The 18,133-nt window shown below is 35.1% G+C and overlaps 2 long non-coding RNA genes across 3 annotated transcripts; one reads left to right on the forward strand and one right to left on the reverse strand.

The window, feature by feature from the left end:
* Nucleotides 1-1,666: 1,666 nt before the first annotated feature.
* Nucleotides 1,667-2,185, reverse strand: LOC116174830. Of its 2 annotated transcripts, XR_004146177.1 has the most exons (3): nucleotides 2,165-2,185; nucleotides 1,993-2,104; nucleotides 1,667-1,938 (listed from the first exon to the last, which is right to left on the reverse strand). It is a non-coding gene; the product is annotated as an uncharacterized LOC116174830 (long non-coding RNA). The 2 variants fall into 2 exon arrangements; XR_004146176.1 differs by lacking the exon at nucleotides 2,165-2,185 and having other exon boundaries at nucleotides 1,993-2,118.
* Nucleotides 2,186-7,698: 5,513 nt separating this feature from the next.
* Nucleotides 7,699-8,208, forward strand: LOC116174781. The gene is made up of 2 exons (XR_004146164.1): nucleotides 7,699-7,913; nucleotides 7,966-8,208. It is a non-coding gene; the product is annotated as an uncharacterized LOC116174781 (long non-coding RNA).
* The last annotated feature ends 9,925 nt before the right edge of the window (nucleotides 8,209-18,133 follow it).

The raw sequence follows: 18,133 nt of genomic DNA on the forward strand, positions 1-18,133 counted from the left end.
CTGCCTGTACTCTCATTTCCAGCTAAACGGCTGAACCGATTGGAACCAAATTTGGCACACGTATTCTTAGACATAAAAGGAAATAACTGAAAAGCTTTAGAAAATAACGCCCTTGCGGGTGGTATTTGTGCTAGCGATCCTCAACTAAAGCTAAGGATTGTACACAACGCTTCATTGTTCTAAAATAGTTACTAAATTTACTCCTTGTCCTTAGATAAACTGAGGAGACCCGGTTTAGTCCCACTAAATGGCGTTTTTCTGGAATTATAATTAAACCTAGGCGTTTTCCTTCGATAAACGTAGTAGGGCGGTTTAGTTCAAATGATGGGTGCTTGGGCTCACATTTTTTTTTAATATTGTGCTTTTCAACCCTTAAATAAAGCTAATAAAATTTTTCCACAACGCTGCTTCTATTCTGAAATAACTGATCTTGAAAATTCGAAAATTCAGAAGACAGCTTATCTGCCAATAATAATAATTAAAACTTATTAGTGCTATAACTATATACAGAGTGGCTAATAAAGATGGAACCAAAGCGCCGGTGTGAAAACGGTTGGAGATATCGGTTTGAAAGTTTTAGGACTTACATAAGATGTGTTTGTGCACATTCTAGTCATGAAAAGACAATTTTAGTTCTGTGTGGTTTTTGACACGGCTGCGAATGTCTTTGGTTTCGCATTTTACTTCTGAAAATGAATTATTTCAATAGATTTGCTACCAATGGGCCTCCCTTGGAGCAACCAGTATCATTTCAGGAATGTTAAATTGCTTGAAGGCCGTAAATATTTTAAAATGATCCCTAATAATAGTTTCAAAAACAGGAAAATGCGAAAATTTATTTCACTGTGACAGAGTCTACTGGGTTACCAGATCCAAAAATAAGTTTTTCTGGCAAAATCCCTGCCCATTTCGGCAAAAAGTATATTTTTCTCTTTTCTTAAAATTCCTGACAAATTTTCCCTGTTTCTCTGACAGACAGCTAAAATTCCGCTCATGTCAGTAAAATTCCTGTTATCTGGTAACCCTAACTGGGATTCGATTCGGGCCCCCTTTTCACCGATTTGGGTAACGTATTCGATATAAAATGTTATACACAAATTGCAATTTAATTAGCATATTAGCTTATATACAGCGTGTTTCTAAATATGATGTAAATACGGAAGGGGCTAATTTTTTGGCTTATTTTATGACTAAAAGTTCATATAAACGTAGGTCCGCAAACGCTTCTTTACCGATGTGGGTGTTAAAATTTCAAGATTTTTTAAGTTTTTTCCTTACATCTTTTGTAGCTTTTGAGATATTTTGCAGTGGGCGCTATTTCTGACAGATTCCAAGAAAATTGTCAAAATGATTTACATATTGCCAAAATACTTTAGATCAAGGACAATTTTAATTTTAATGGTATTAAAGAATAGCTAATGGTTTTAAGGAAATTGTACAGATATTTTCGAATAAATATTCTAGGATAGATAGCTGAGGGATTTCCAAAAAATGCAAAGAAAATTTCATAAAATTTGAAGATTTATAAATATAATAAACCTTCAACATTACCTACAAAGCATTTTCTAAATAATTCAGCGAGCTGGTCATAAATTAATAATAATTTCTGATTTAATTCGATTTTGTAAATGCAGTGGAATTGAAAGCAATTATAAATAAATTGTAATTGTGAATTGTAAAAAGGGAAATATTTATTATTGCATAAGAAACAGAAATTTTATACAAAACATGCCAAACATTTTTGAAATTTACTTTTCAAGCTTAGTAGAAGTATCTTCCGTAAGGGTAGGCAGAGTAAGCTCCACGATAAGGATAACCAGCATAACCGCTGTACGCGCTGTATCCCAAGGAGTAGGGATAGGCACCATAGTACTGGGGTTTCGCTTCTGGTTCGGGTTCAGCCATGCTGAGGGCGAAGAGAGCGACGAACAATAACACCTAAACAGATTAACAAATTAAAATTAAGTAAGAAAAAGCTATTGAGGTACTTACGAATTTGAACATTTTGGATGGTTTCGTTTGCTTTCAAAGTAAACTATGCCAGTTGATCTAATTCGGTCGCATTTTATACCATCTCGCCGAAATGATATACACACCCGTTTGCCTTCGATACATAAACAATAGAAAATTAGCATTAACAAACCTGATACAGCTAATTAATCACCGATTCCGTTTTCACATAAATATAGTCCTATTTTAAATACACGTCTTATCGCTGTTACGGAATTAGTATTAGACGTGGCTGTTGCCACAATTGACGATACATTACTTAGCGCTAGTTCACTAATGACCTTTTTACACAATTGTCATGACATGTAAGCAAGCCGTCACTTACAATATACTTACTAAGTAAATCCTGTGTCATCCTTATTTATAATTGTCGCCCTATAATTAACAATCGCGTTCTTCCTACAGCATTACTGGTACCTAAGTAATTAGAGAGTAACTTTGGTAACGTATGAAAATCGGACCAATTTTTGAGGTACAAACGATAAAGTAAGCTATAAAAAGAATCAATAGGTTGGATTGAATTCAATGAAATTTATTATGGAATTTTACAAGGGATGGCCAAACAATCGGGGGACACACTGTATATCCCTAGCATGCCTATTAAGTTGGCCTTAAGTTTTCTGTATTGTTTTTAGAATTTAATTTTTTCGAGGACGAAAGTCACTTTTGACATAAAACAATATTTTTTCTGAAACTATTTTAGAAAAACAACTACCTTCGTCTTTAAAAAGGGTGAAGAAAATGTAATTTTCCACTTTAGTAAGGAAAGTAAAAAACAATTGCTGCGTTACTCTCAATAACGACATTTAAAATTGAAACATACCCCGTATCTAGAATGCTGTGTTAAACTCGATTATTGCATACGATAATTTTTCAATTTTGATTGCAGTTTCGGAAAAAAAATTGTGTAAAACTTGAGAAGAAAGTGTTTTTCAACTCTCATTCAATTCAAAACTTTGAACTCGAGTTGGAAAACTCCACTTTCTTCTCTAGTTGTACAAATAACTATTCAACTGTATTTTTTTGGGAAATCCGAAACACTGTTACTTAAAAAAAACTGTTAAAAAAAGAATATAATGCCCGTGCAGCAAATTTGAAGCCCATAGGGACACTGCGAGATTTTGATTAAAATATTTAATGTAAGTAAATTAAGGATTTCAATATCGACTTACTCAAATTTGCTACACGGTCTTTACATTCTATTTTGAACATAAAAAACACTTTTTTGGATTTCCTCAAGAAAACCAGTTAAAAAATAAAAACATCAAAAAATCATAGAAGACCTAGGACTTGTTGCATTTTTACTCAGTTTTTCTTTCTGAACAACTTTCCTTTATAACATCTATGCGTATATCGGCCCTAAAAACACTTAAATTACTAATATGGTATGCTTTTTGAACTTTTCAAAGGCACCCTTGATTTTTCGCAATTAAAATTATATTATAAATTAGTTTCCAAGCAGAACAGATCCGCAGAAGCTCAAAATTCAATATGGTATTTTACAAGGGGCGGCCAAATAATCGGGAGACACACTGTATATAACTAGTATGCCTATTAAGCTGGGCTAATGTTGGGGATCTAAATGTAACTTATACTGACCTTTTGCTTTAGTGTTCTTAGAAAAATGGTGTATTATTTTGGGGTGTAAATGATCCGGTCCAAATTAATTTTGTATTATCTCAAGGAATTACTGTAAAATTTCTGTAGAAAGGGGAACAAAACGAACATTGGTGGAGCTATTAGTGAATTTTTAATTGATAGTTGGCATTGATTTAACAAAACCATTAGGAAACAAATGCTACACAAATATATATGACGTTTATAATAATAAACGTGTTCTACTAATACAATCATAGTATAAAATCATTTTTCCAAAATTTAATTAATCGTCCTGCTGGATTTGCACCTACACTACGTGCCGATTCGGTAAGTGGTGTTAATATTTTTTTAGTATTTTTTTTTATTTTTGACACAGTGGCAATTGTCTTTGATAGTTTTTTTTTAACTAAACGCCCACTAATAATTAAAAACCTTTCGTTTCGTCCCACCCAAATTTTTTAGTGTACATCGGTGGAGCTGCGAGATTTGGCAGAATTTCGGAGTACTTTCTATAAATTTTGCGAACCGCTGTTATATAAGTGTGATTGAAATTTCGGATTCGTATAAAGTTGAGAGAATATTTTAGGTCCAATTAGCTCCTGTACATCAAATATCTATTGGCATTAGGTTTACCGAGTAGTTCCCGTCTTTGTTTTACTCTTGTTTCGCTATTGCATGCAAATGGAATGCACATAATTGAACTACTTTATGGGCATGACATTTATTAGACTGTTAAAACTATTATCAAAAAACAGATTTCCGCCTTTGTTTAAGTGTAACATTTAACATAATGCGAGTTAAATGTCATTTATTAACTGCGCCTTTTAATTCAATCTAGAAAAACCTGAATATCTCAAGAGCAATATTTACCAGAAGTCGATTCGTCAATTTATGGCAGAATGCATGAAATACTACTATAGAATTTAATCCTCCTCCGTGAATAGTAAACGACAATGAAATATTTCATTACGCTAAAGTATATTAATTATGGTTTAAGTGGCTGAAAACGAATTTGGTTGGAGTAACAAATTTTTCGGACAAAGACATGTGGAAATGCGCTTTTTGGAAATCGTTTACTTTTTTAACTTGTTATTTAATGCTGGCCTAAAATCAAATTAAAACTGAAGCGATCCATTGCGTAATCTGTCTTTCTGGTAAAACAAAATAGTTACCCAAACCGAAATTATGCATGGTATCACGGCACCACATTCTGGTATACCATTTTTCATTAAATGGTTTTGTCCAAGGTTCTGTTTCGAAAGAAAAAGGTCTCACTGGATCTACTTCTCGTGGGTAAATCTTAAAAGTTTTCAAAGGGCAGAGTTGGAATTGATTTCTCGTATTGCTTCAGTTTTAGTTGTACATTTACATACGTGGCGGTGTAATTCTTGGCATTTTAGAAGTCTCTTGGCCTTCCATAGTGTGGTCAAGCGGGTTATCCCCTATAGAAGTGGTAGACGGCAAAGGCACTGAATCAAGGGGGAACAACAAAGGGTTGGAGTTTCATTTATGAATATTTTGACTAATTTCGATTGCTTTTTAATTAAAGTATGCCAGTTGATCTTTGCATTTATACGATTTTGGTGTTTATCTTCGACATTGTTCCATTAGATAATGGAGAATTTGAATATCCATATTTAATTAGTTTCTCGTGGCTCCCACTATGAATAATATACATACTTACCTAATGGTTTGTTTCATGTATAATTAATTTGTACTTTGCTTGGACATTGTTAGGGGTATACTGACAGTACAAATTGGCGAATACGCACAGTACCAAACTGCTAGTATTGGAGACATCCATTTTGTTGTTTTTTAAATTTTATCCTGCTTCGGAAGTTATATTTTTTGAAGGTTTGTAGATACTGTACGATATCATTCTAGGGCTTTTCCAGAGGTTTCTGTCTTGCCTAGTACCCGGAAACACCCAAGGAGTTTCTGAAAGAGCCCTAAAGATTTTAAAAGGGGATAGAGGGCCCTGTCGTTTCAACGTCTTACGGGGTGGTTGAATAACTTCTATGTTTCCATCAGCGCCTTAGGCCTTACCTTAACTTTTCCCAGAGCTTTTCAAATCTTGATTGACCATTTTTATGGTATCCAAAATTATAAAAAGTTTGCTACCAATCTAGGTACTTTAAATGCAGATAATCAGTGGCGTACTTCAGCATGGTCAAGGGGGGCATATTTTTTTATAAACCAGGACAGTTTATTACGTCTGCTTAAAGTGCACACCTTTTATGCTGCTGTATCAAAAAAGTGTAGTCTTTAATAGTAATACTATGTAATGAAAACTAGTAGATGTCATGAGACGCAAATATTCCCCCTTAACCACGCTGAAGCACGCCACTGACCACACATTTAAAGTACCTAGCAAACTTGTTCTAGTTTTGAATGCCATAAAAAGCTTCTTTAAAGAAATGTTGTTTTGAAGATATATTCAGCGTTTCAGACAATATTTCCACCCTGTATATAAAGATATGTGATGATAAGTTTTATGTACTGATCTCTTGGCTATTGCTACTGAGCAACAGTAATAACACTAATAGGCTAGTCAAAATCGACACAAAAAATCACTAAAGACGCCAAACTCCGATTGTTTGGTATGTTATTTGGAGCTACAGTGTATACCCAAGTTTGCAACTCTCAAGCCATTTGAAATGTAACATATTTTAACGTGTTTGTGATGTCCAATTAATGCCAAAAAATGGAGACGACCGCCATTTTGTACGCCTACAGCATTGTTAGCTTGGAGACGTGTTTAGTACGCAGAATTTGGGTCCACTGATGAAGGATAGCGTTTTGCGTCCGAAATTTGGTCTTCCGGATAAAAAAATACTGAACGAAGCTTGAACTTTTGGGCCTATTCGCCCTACCAACCTTCACCAATATATTATACTGTATTGAGTAGCATTTTTAATTAGGAATACAACTATGTACGACACACAAAGAAAAAAACAAAAGTTGGAGACTGTTGGTTTCCACGGCATCCACCTGCAACGCCCTCATTGTGTGAGAATACCTATCGAACAAATTTTCCACATTCCAGGAAGGTTATCCGATAGGTATTTTCGCACGATTTGGGGGCTGTGCGCGGGTGCACCATCCTGTTGGAACCAACCGGTTCCAACGTTTGGTTTTTCTTTGTGTTCTGTTTCGTTGTATGAAAAAAATAAAAACGAAATCGGCGAAAAATCCATAGTTTAGTTTTAGGAGACAAAAACTGAACAAAATGCGAACATTTCGCGGTTTTTCGTGTGCTACACTTTTTCTTTTTTCACTTTTAGAGAGTTGCAAAATTGGGTATACAAACACTACCCTAATCGGTCCAAACAATATACTACAAAATCAGAGATGCATCATGTGTTGTTTATTTATTGTCGACTTCGACTGACTGAAATTAATTTTAAGTTCAGTGTTGCATACTAGGGAATATCACGAACCTTCGCACTTTATTATAATTCATCAACACAGAACTGATCAGATATAGAAATTTGTACAATTGTTACATCAGATGGGTAAAGTTATATAAAGCAGAGTGTCCTGCAATAGTCAGTTTATTGCGTATAGTGCTCAGGGTGTATTTCAGTGCGAAAAAAGTGAGTGAGTAGCATGGATTCGAACGGAATAAATTTTATTGTTATTTAAAAGCTTAGTTAAATCTCAGTGAAATTCGTCCGTCCGTCGAAAAACGAATAAACATTATTACTTATTATTATTTAAAAAAATGTGGAAATTCTTCTACTTATTGTTCTAAAAGGAAAATAGGAAATACGTGTATCTCCAAGCAATTATTTGATGTAAATCAAAATGAAAATAATTTCCAAAAAGTGCAAAATAAAACTAGAAGAAACACAGACAACCTCTGAACCAGAACCCCATTACATTATTAAAATATCGTCTCACATCCACTTCGCCTACAAAAGTTATACCTAAAAATAGAAATATGACAATTACCTTCGTTTTTCCAATATGCGGAATTTGTTGAACAACGAGATTTTTGCGATAGGCGTGGTGATTGTTTTGGGAAAGAATCCGGTCGAAATTAGCATGCTATGCTAATTTCTACCACTTACAATTTTCAATCATTACCGTAACTCGTTTGACACATGCCCATATCGGAAGTCATTTGAGCAGTTTTATGAAATATTTATCACAAAATTGATACGCGTGCAGGTATTGTTTGGCTTTTCGAAGGTTGACAGAGGTGTGGTGGATTTCGAAATTGGTATAAATGCTGCCCAATTTCGTACCACATTCATAGTTTACTTGCAAAGCAAACGAAACCAAGCAACATGTTCAAATTGGTAAGACATCTTCCTTTGTGTTATTGTTTTTGTTAATTCTGCTCGTTTATAGTTCATCTTATTCGCCGCCCTCTTCGCCCTCACCATGGCCGCCCCGGAACCCGAGGCGAAACCTGTGTACTATGGGGCGTACCCGTACTCCTTAGGTTACAGCGCTTACAGCGGATACGCTGGCTACCCCTATTATGGAGCTCATGCTGGATACCCATACTACGGAGGTTACCTCTATTAGAATTTAAACGAATTAGTACCTATGTTTCAAAAAATTCTAATAAAATGTTATTGTTCGTAATAATTTAGTTCTACTTCATATGGGTCTGTAGCTATCTTCAATTCAGTAACTTTTAAGAAAGACTACGTCAGGCAATTTGGGGAATATAATAGGCTGCTTATTTTGGAGAAACGACAAATGGAAGCCTACTAAAGATAAAGAAAAAATGGCACCTGACTTTAAGCATGCACGTGAAGTTTATTAGTGATCTCGAATATAAAAACGGTCGCAGGGCTAGTGCGAATAGTTTAGGATAGTTAAGCAGTAAACATACACAACGTCTCGCAAAGGGTGGGAGAGATAGGTCGATTAAATAAATTAAATAAAAATTTTTCTAATTTTTTCGAAAACGAATCGCCGATTTTTAAAAGTCAAACGTCAGAATAAAGGACTTCGAAAGACCTTTCAACCACGCTAATACTCGATACCAGTTGTCATTTAAAATCTCTCTGAGGACAGAGAGTGAAAGGGGGTGAAGTATTTTTTGGTTAAAAAGTTGTCCCCCTTGACGAATTTTTTGGCGTTTTTTCCTTTAATCAGTTGTTTTCGATAAGTTCGTAGTGGGAAGTTTTTAAATGAGCACCCTGTATAGTAAAAATCAAATATACGCATGCCCAGACGCGCAATGTCAACTTTCTTACTTCTAAAGATACTTTTTGCTACTATAGATGTTTCTAGGGTGTGCGGTAAATTCGCCCCGTACGACTCGCCCCGGTAAATTCGCCCCCGGAATATTCGCGCCCAAGGAAACTCCCACCAAAGTAAAATCGCCGCCGGAAAATTCGCCCCCAACAAGTACGCTTCCGGAAGATTCACTCCGGAAAATTCGCCTTCGACAAATTCGCCCCTGGAAGATTCGGTCCTGCAGGATTCGCCCCATAAGATCTATTAACCCTCGGAAGTAATAGCATTAAATTGAGTAATAGGTTAGTTGGTGATATTCTGATCCCGTGGAGGTAATTAAACTTTTTAACATTATCCGAAAAGTAGTTACGTACAAGGGCGGACTGGCACGGGGGGGGGGGGGGGGGGGGGGGGTGGCGATTGCCACCTGGCCTGTAGATCATAATGGCCCGTTGGAAATTTATAAGTATGTGCTGTATTTAGTTTCTTGCACTATTAATAAATTATTAACACGTTTCTCTAATTGGGGTTGATGTTAGGTTGTTAAAAAATTAAAAAATTCTGTTTTAATTGAAGTGTTTTACAATGAATTTATCATTTTTTGTCATAGCATGAAAGTGCTGAAATACAATGATAGGCGACGCACCTCGTGTGGATTGTATATTTTGTTACTTTTAATTATCAGCTGCAATTTAAAAAAAACTGTATGGTAATTTATTTTCGAGAAAGGAGTACTTTAAAATGATTTTGTGGTGCACCTCAGAGCTAACCCCCCCTCCCCCCCGCCACCATCATTACTTCACTAATACTTTAATGGCCCGTAACCTATGCAATTCCACCTGGCCCGCAGTTACCCAGTCCGCCCCTGGTTACGTAGTTTTTCGTGTTGTTATTGTATCACGGTCTAATGGAATTTACCAAAGAAAACGTTTGGTTGGCCTAGAGGAGCTAGAAACTTAAAAACAGTGCGTTAATGGAGCTCATTATTAAACCGCAAACAATTGACAACGGTGCGGTAATGAAATAATAGAAGTCATTAAGTCATTGTGAATACAGGATTTATTTCCTTTCCTTTGCAAATCTTCCTTACTTTATTCAACCTTATCTTAATTACCTATTCATATTTTAGTTAACAGGTATTTGAGTGCTTTTATTCTACTCCGTTTATGTAGGTATATACATTTATTACAAAAATATTAAAGTTAAGGCGGCTAGGGACAGGCCATTCAAAATTTAAGCTGCGCCTACGCAAATAATTATATAGGCAACCAATCGTGCAATTCGACAAGTTTCACCAGGCATAAGCTACCTGCAAATGACCTCATTTTCCTACAATAAAACCAGATTCCAGACCCTCATTAGCGGCTATTCAACAAAAGTAACTGATTTATGGAATTTCAACTTTCTCCTGATGTTTTACAGTTTTACTAATACTGGAAACCTTTGAATATAGAATAGGAAATCAAAGCTGAAAGCTCTACATACCTATACCGGGTGGTGCCTAGCACGACGCAGCATAGGGATTTCAATGGTAATTCCTTTATAGCCAATTACTAGCTCCCCTAATTATTTTAGAGCAAAAGTCTAAATAGGTTTTTTTCAGAGAAAAAAATACTGCATCTGTTCATACGATTACTTATGATTTTCCGTTTTTCAAAACCGTAGAAATCCACAAAAAAAATTAGATTTTTATAAATCAGTGATGCTTTGGAATTTTTTAACAAACTACAAGCGCATCGCATCTAAGTTATCGTTGTTTGACGTCGAACGATTTTCATATTTAATTCTGTTCCAACTATCCGACGGAAGAAAAAGCGTCTGTGGAGTAATGTTTTTTTAGAGAATGTAATGCTGCATCTGCAACAGATACTATTTGTGTATCATTTTCCGGAACCAGAGTACATAATCGAAGAAAAAGAAATTGATTTGCGGAAAAATTGTTCTTAAAGGTATATTCGGCGAGCATAAAACAACTTCAACATTTCCTCTTTCTCTTCATTTAAATACATGATAAACAATTTTATGATTAACTAATTTATAAACAAGTATAAATTTATTTAATACACGTCAAAATAATGAAAAGTTATCGCTGTTTTTTTAGTTTATTCCAAGGCATATCTGATTTATTGTAAAATGAACCTTTTTATTTTGTCGATTTCTACGGTTTTGGAAAACGGAAAATTATGAGTAATAGTATGAACAGATGCAGTATTTTTTTTGTCTGAAAAAAACATATTTGGACTTTTGCTTTAAAATAATTAGGGGAGCTAGTAATTGGCTATAAAGGAATTACCATTGAAATCCCTATGCTGCGTCGCGCTAGGCACCACCCTGTATAAAAATATTACTAATGTATTACTTTCTAAGATATCATTCCTACTTACTTCCTATATAGGGATTTACAATAATGACTTTTTGAGATTTGGACTTGGGTAATGAAGGGAACAATTTCCGAAACAAGAAAAACTGGTCTTCAATTTTTGTGGTTCATAGCACAGATTTATTTAAACAATTATCACATCCGATCAAACTACGGTCCCATAGATTTCTAAATTTATATGATAACGATTTTCACAGGTGCGCGGATGTAAGAATGGCGTTTTTCTTCAATTAGATGAACAGTTTTCGATATTTCGCATGGCTTCCGCAATGTAGCCTGGTATTTGCTGCGTTTTCAACCTTCCCCCATTTATCTAATTATATATCTGAATTCTGATCTAATTTACAACAAAATAAATGACTCATTGTTCATTACAAAAAATGTTTTAATAGATTTTCGGAAATTTTCCAATTCCAACACGACATTCGCCTGATGGTTTACGAAATTAGTTTGTTTGGCTAGCCGTCAAACCTACAGTGGAATTATCAAAAGCACAGGTAGATTAAACAATTATCAAAGTCCTCGTGTGGGATCGAAGAGAGATCAGCGCATTTTTGTGGGGCACATCAGTATTGTATTAGCCACCATCAAAAAGATCTTATCGCAAGCTAACACAATCCCTTTGTCGGTACCCGCTTCCGACGTCCCGTTCGCCCACAATTCGCGCATTTAAATGAATTTTGCTAAAAACTCTCCACAAAATAGTTCTCAATTTTTGGGGCACTTCTCATAGCTCTAGTACATTAAGGGCGAAGTTCAGCACTGCGGCAATGCCACAGTCTGCTCTTCCACTTAACCCCATGCTCTTCCACTTAACCCAGATGAAGATACCTTTTGGGCGCCCTAAGTCAACCACCCCTCGCAGACGTGCGCCTTGTAAAATGAGGTTAATTTCGTACCTAGGAAAAAAATTAATTTTCTCCACGCAGTTGTTGTGTCCGTTTACAAGATCGTTCCAACGGCACCATTTTGAAAACAATCTGAAAACTGATGGTGAGTAAAAACTTCAAACTCGAATTGCGGGTGAGCGAGACGTCGAAAGTGGGTACCGAGAAAGGGAATGTGGTGGCCCCCGCCAAGATCTTACTGATGGTGGAGTAAAACTTCAAACGCAAATTGGGGATGCACGGGACGTCGGACGCGAGTACCGACGAAGGGAATGTGGTAGCTTCGACAAGATCTCACACGAGGACTTTGACAATTTTTTACTAACGACATGCTGAAATAAAAAATTATCACTTGTAATACTACTAGTGCTTGCTATTTCCGGAAACTTTTCGAGCTCACAAATATTTGAACTTTCGCAAAATACTCGTGAGCAAGAAAAAAATTCTATTCAAGCACTGTGGTATTCGGTAAGAAAATTTCACACCATAGTAACCCTCAACGAAAAAGTGACGTTTTATGTCAAAACATTATTACCTTTTTACGTCAAAAAATTTACGATAAATTCCTTGGTTGCCATGGAAATGTGACACGAAATCCGCATTTCATTGGTCTATAAAATTGCTGGTTGAAATTTTCGTTGAGATTTGTCACCTAAAGTAGGTATGTAATGTAAGACACAAGATTATCAATTTTTGTATGAACAGTTTTTTTAACAGAGCTGCTAGATTCAAGAAGGTGCCGACAACAAACAATTCTTTATGTTTATCTATTATAGGTACATCGTCCAAATTGTACATAATTTTTATGTAATCGATATTATTAAATTGCTTTTTGATAAGTAGGTAACAATACACCTACATCAAATATATGAAAACAAGTTGTAAATCAGCATATGCATGATTAAAGCGCATTTTTGGTAATGCAGGTCAGTATTTTATTAGCGAAGTTTAAAATTATCGATCTCACGAGTAATTTTGGCTGCGTTAAATAATTAATTTTATTTAATTTCAATTGACGGTACGTCTTCATTTTGTAAAACAAATCACAAAGTAAATAATAAGTTTTTATACTAGTAGCGCTATCTAACGGTAAAATTATAGCACCTCAGAAACCCATATCGAAATTATTTTCTTCAATTATCGATCTCACAAGTAATCTAACTCAAAATAGACTAGTGCCTGCACATCTACACTATAGCGGAAAGCTTTTAGTGAAAATTTGAAGTCTCTAGCTATTGTAGTTGTGGAGATCTAACGCGGACAGCCGGCCTGCCAGCAATAACGAATATAATAGCGTATTTTTCTCAAAAATGCGCTAAAAAAAATGTATGAAACGGGTCTAAAAAATTAAAACGTTGTTACTCCTGAATATTACATTTATTGACATTATCGGTCAATTATCGTTGGTACTAATAGACGAATAAATGGAAGGCATTGAGATTCTTTTGTTACTGGTCTAATAGGGTCATAAACCATTGTATATAAGTATAATGGTCATTAGGTGTTAATATTTTCCAGGTAAAAGTGCTACCTGAGTTGCCTATCGTCATTGTATGGAAGGTATTGCATTTCTTCCGTCGCTATATTTTACATAAACTTTTGAGTAAAAATTACGTTTTATTTGATAATTTGAAGCAGTTCGTAATATATTTTTTTAATCCACTTAGTTACTAAATAAATTGTGCGGATTTACTTTTTCAATATTTTTTTACTAAGGCCAGTATTCGCGTTCTTAGTAAATTCAAGATTATCATTTATACACGACTTAAATTATTTTATCAAAAAAATAAATCGCTACATTTAATGACTTTCTATATATCTATCAATTTCCGATAAGACCTCTAGTTAGAATTAATATTTGGGCTTCAAAAATTACTCAAAAGTTTCGACTTTTATTGCAAATTTCAGTGACCATTGTGTGTTGCCTATCCTTTATCCCTAGTCCCCTTAAACAAAATTTTATGAACTGCTGTAACTGCTGTAACTTTCTTACGTCGGAGGGTTAATAAATCTTATGGGGCGAATCCTACGGGGTCGAAATTGTCTGGGGCGAAATTTCCGGGGCCGAATCTTCCAGGGACGAGTTTTCTTGGGGGCGAATACTCCGGGGGGCGAATTTTCGGGGGCGAATCATCCTACAATTGTTTCCCAATGACAAACATATCGCAAATAGTAAAAATTAGATATATGTATATGTCGAAAGGTACATAAACGAGGAAGTCCTCAACATCAACAGCCTCGTTTTTGATGATTTTTTTTATTTTGTTTTTTTGCTTATATTTAAAATCAGAAAGCGTGTCAGAGGGGGGAAATTATTAATGGGTTAATGGGGTAGTTGCAATAAAACACAGAGGTAAAGTAAAGACGATCTTTATTCGACTACAGCTTTCGTGTGATTGGATTTTATTAATGTGGCCAAGGGTATACATAACATGTATTCCTTAGAAAACAAAGAGGGTTTATTTTATATATGGAAATCAAGCATGACGCCCTTCTAACATTCTTAGACATTTTTAGTGCCTTACAATTTCCCCCTTTTACCAATCATAATATATCAATTAAGTGTGACGCGACATATTTTTTGTATACCTATTCAACAGAAATCAGTATTTATATTGTTTAAATAATATATATCTTTTTTATGCTTAGGCGGTTGACATAACAGTAGGGGTGTACATTTTGAGGTCAAAGATGTCCCCCTTCCCACCAAAAGCGACGTGTCTTTGAGTTCAGTCTGTTTCGTTTTCATTGTGCCACCCTGTATATCTTGTTTCTTCAGTTTAATTTTAAGCATGGCTATGGGATTCATTTTATTTTGGTCATTCGAAAGAATTTATCTTGGGCTACCGTTATAACGTCAACACAACCGCATTATTATATCTTTTAACAATATTTCGCACATACTTTATAACAGTATTTCTGTAATGGAAAGATGTTGCTACCAGATTACTTTATGTAGCAGAAATCCACCGTCCAGTACAACAAACTTGTTGCATTCGAGTGCAATATCACTCTGGAGTAGTGTGAAAGCAGAATATAAGCTTGGTTTAGTTCCCTTTCACATCTCCCTTTCGAAAAACAAAGACATCGGAAAGAGGGCGAGTTCGTCCCTTTTAACCACTTTCACTGAACGGGTTACTAATTATTTACGAACGTTATACGCTACGTTCAGTTGCAATAATTCTTTAACAAAAAAATCTCAACAACACAAATTTCCTTCACCACCAAACCACAGACATCGTGATAAAATAAAATTGATATACAGTATCCCCAACATTGAAATTAATTAAGTGCTTTCACAATATACCAAACGAAGTAAAAATTCTTTTGATTAACAATAGGTAAATAAAAGAAAAGGTTTGTCTACGAAAAAAACCGCAAAAAAATTTTAAAACTGAAGAATTTACGAATCTTTGAAACGCCGTATCTCGGAAACTATTAGGGGGTAGATTAACCGACCCCATACGAAGGCATCAAGCGAGGTTATATCGGGCAAATGCGTGGTAGAAACCGCACGCGAACGGCACTAAAATTGTGTGCAGGTGCACCATCCTGCTGTATTCAACAATTGCGAACTATCGCTAGGGGCCTGTTATCAAGAGCATCTTCTAAAGCGTTCCAAAAATACTAATTATTATACAATAAATTAGACAGCAAACTGTGGAAAACCCACTATCGGCTCAAATATGCCATTTCACATTCATTTTATTTTCATGTGGAATGGTGCCAGTGATAACCCATTTTCACTTTCTCTGAAAAAGGTACTGTATGGTTGTAGGCTTAGATGGTCATAGAAGTGTGCAGCGTTGCATCCACTTTGGTACTATCACAGTGCATGATGCATCTTTAAATTGTCAAACTTCACTTGAAATTCGATACACTACGATAGCTCCGAGTATAGCCCTAGGCAAGTGTTTTTAAATTGACCCACCTCAACAAAAATATCTTAAAATGTCCACCTCATTTGCAATCGAAAAGGACGATTATGAAATATTAATATTTACAATTTTTAGCTTTGACATTAATAGAAATGTTACTAGTGGACACTACTACCCATAAACAATAAATATTAACATAATATAAAAACAGCTTTTGTTATTGGAAAACCAACACGTTTCTTCCGTTTGGTTGCTGTTATATCACCGCGGAGTGCGTGGTTTATTTGCTCCATTGGGAAGTTGGCGGATGTTTTTTTATACGGAGAGAAATATTTAAGTGACAGTTATAAATAGGCAAGGTGGCCAAATGCAATAGAAGGTCGCCAGTCAGATGATATGTTAATTTTATTAAAATATGACAAGCTATAAATTTATTTATTTTGATCGGCGATTTTTTTCTATCCCAAATGAGAGTGAAGCTGTGCTTTTATGCACAACATATGATTTTCTAATTCTCTTCCTTTACAAGAGCATATACGATGGTGCAAATGTAACTTTTTCACCTTTAATAATTTTGTTAAATGCCATTTGAAACCTATATTGATAGAACGTATTGAAATAGAAATTAAAACGAAACATCTTAAGGGTGATCTAAGTAAGGGCAATTTTTATAAAAGCTTTTCTTTTATTGTCGGTGCAAAAGTTAATATTTAAATTCAAAAATGAGCATGAACCACTTATAAGTATCGGAAAATACTACCCCTAAAGACAGACATTCCCCCTGCCCCATAAGAATTGTTGTCTGTTGGTCGGCATTGGGGCATACGGTAATCATAATTACTGTAATTCTTTCGTACATTAAATTAACCTTAATAAATTAGTCAATTATTGTTGTAAACTATGTAACTATGTTGTAAAATACAGGGTGATTTAAATTCTGCAGCGAAACTTTTTTTAACAGTGAGAGAATGTGTTCGTTACACGAGATTTATAAAATTTCTTATGTGTTTTGAAGCTTATTAACGAGCAACGAAAAGCGAGTTCATGATTTTGGGAACCTTCTATCCGTCCGTCCGTTCGTCGGTCCGGCCCTCTGTGTAATAATAACCCGCGAACGGTTTCGAATTTTCCAATTCTGTTTTCGGTAATAGGTAAGACAATAGTCAAGGGACTAACTCAATTCCTTTGCAATTTGTTCACGGTCAAACTACAGAATGATTCCAATTCCACTAATGAGGATTTATCAGTCAAAGACCAATTTGTTTAATTGTTACGAAATAAAGGAGGAAGGCAAACCATATTTTAACGATCATATACACCTTGTACAGGGTGAGTCAACGATTGCGCGGAGTAACTTAATGCCTTGAAGATCAGATTTTTCGATAGAGTGCTTTTGTATTATGATATGGTTGAATATTCTCCACATTTTAAGAATATTTGGAATTATACAGGGTGCGCCCACAAAGTAGGGCGCCCAAATCGTACATTTTTTTAAACAGAACTCCCTGTATTTAAATGCATTTTTGAATTTTACGTGTAATTGTACGTCAAAAATGCATTCAAATACAGGGGGTTCTATTTAAAACCAGGTGTCAAATTCTTGACAGAATAGCTTCCTAGCTGAAACCTTTGCGCATGCATTTTGTTTTCTTTTATTAGGAGGACCTACCATCCAAATTTCGTTTTAATTGTTCCATAAATAAGAAAATTGCATTTCTGCGCATGCGCAACACGATTTTTGCGCATGAATTTTGTTTGCTTTTATTAAAGGGACTTACCATAGAAATTTCGTTTAAATTGCTTCAGAAACAAGATCGTTGCGTTTTGCACATATGCAACACAATTTTTTGACTTTGACAATTTTTTTCTCCGTTTTTTGATAATATAACCCGGCCCAATTTTTTGTAGGTTGTACACAGGAAAATAAGGTCTTCCAAATAATAGAATAAAAATTTTAGGTTGCTATTTGAAAAAAAAAGTTCGATGCCGTTACGGCGCTCCAAAATTTTTTTCAAAAATCCGGCCCGTTATTTTTCTGTTCGGTATGCCTAAAACATATATACAAAATTTCAACAAAATCCGTCGAGCCGTTTTCTCAGAAAATTGCCAACAAACGTACGTACGTACATACAGACGGAAAAAAAATTTATTCTTTAAAAGTTGCTTAAAATGGTCTAAAA

Source organism: Photinus pyralis, unplaced genomic scaffold (genome assembly GCF_008802855.1).
Source record: "Photinus pyralis isolate 1611_PpyrPB1 unplaced genomic scaffold, Ppyr1.3 Ppyr1.4_LG6, whole genome shotgun sequence".
Taxonomy (NCBI): domain Eukaryota; kingdom Metazoa; phylum Arthropoda; class Insecta; order Coleoptera; family Lampyridae; genus Photinus; species Photinus pyralis.